The sequence below is a fragment of the Buceros rhinoceros genome, unplaced genomic scaffold (assembly GCF_000710305.1).
Source record: "Buceros rhinoceros silvestris isolate BGI_N320 unplaced genomic scaffold, ASM71030v1 scaffold22894, whole genome shotgun sequence".
NCBI lineage: Eukaryota > Metazoa > Chordata > Aves > Bucerotiformes > Bucerotidae > Buceros > Buceros rhinoceros.
Window position 1 is genome coordinate 2328 of NW_010409136.1, and position 249 is coordinate 2576.

A 249-nucleotide genomic window follows, 5' to 3' on the forward strand; every position below is an offset into this window, starting at 1 on the left:
TGGTACAAAATGCCCCTGGCTGGATGCTGCCTCCTGCCATCTACCAGTATCCCAAGGTGTCTGTCGCTGAGAGACCCTGGAGAGAAGGAGGGATGGGAGCAGTCAGGTTGTCTGAAGCTTTGGGGCTGCTGCTGCTGCTAGCTGGGGGCCCATGGGCTGGCCCCATGGGTGACCCTGTTGTGCAGGACAGTGCATTCAGGGTCGGAGGAGCCGTTTGCTCTGGCAGGAGAGTGCATGGCTGACTGGCCG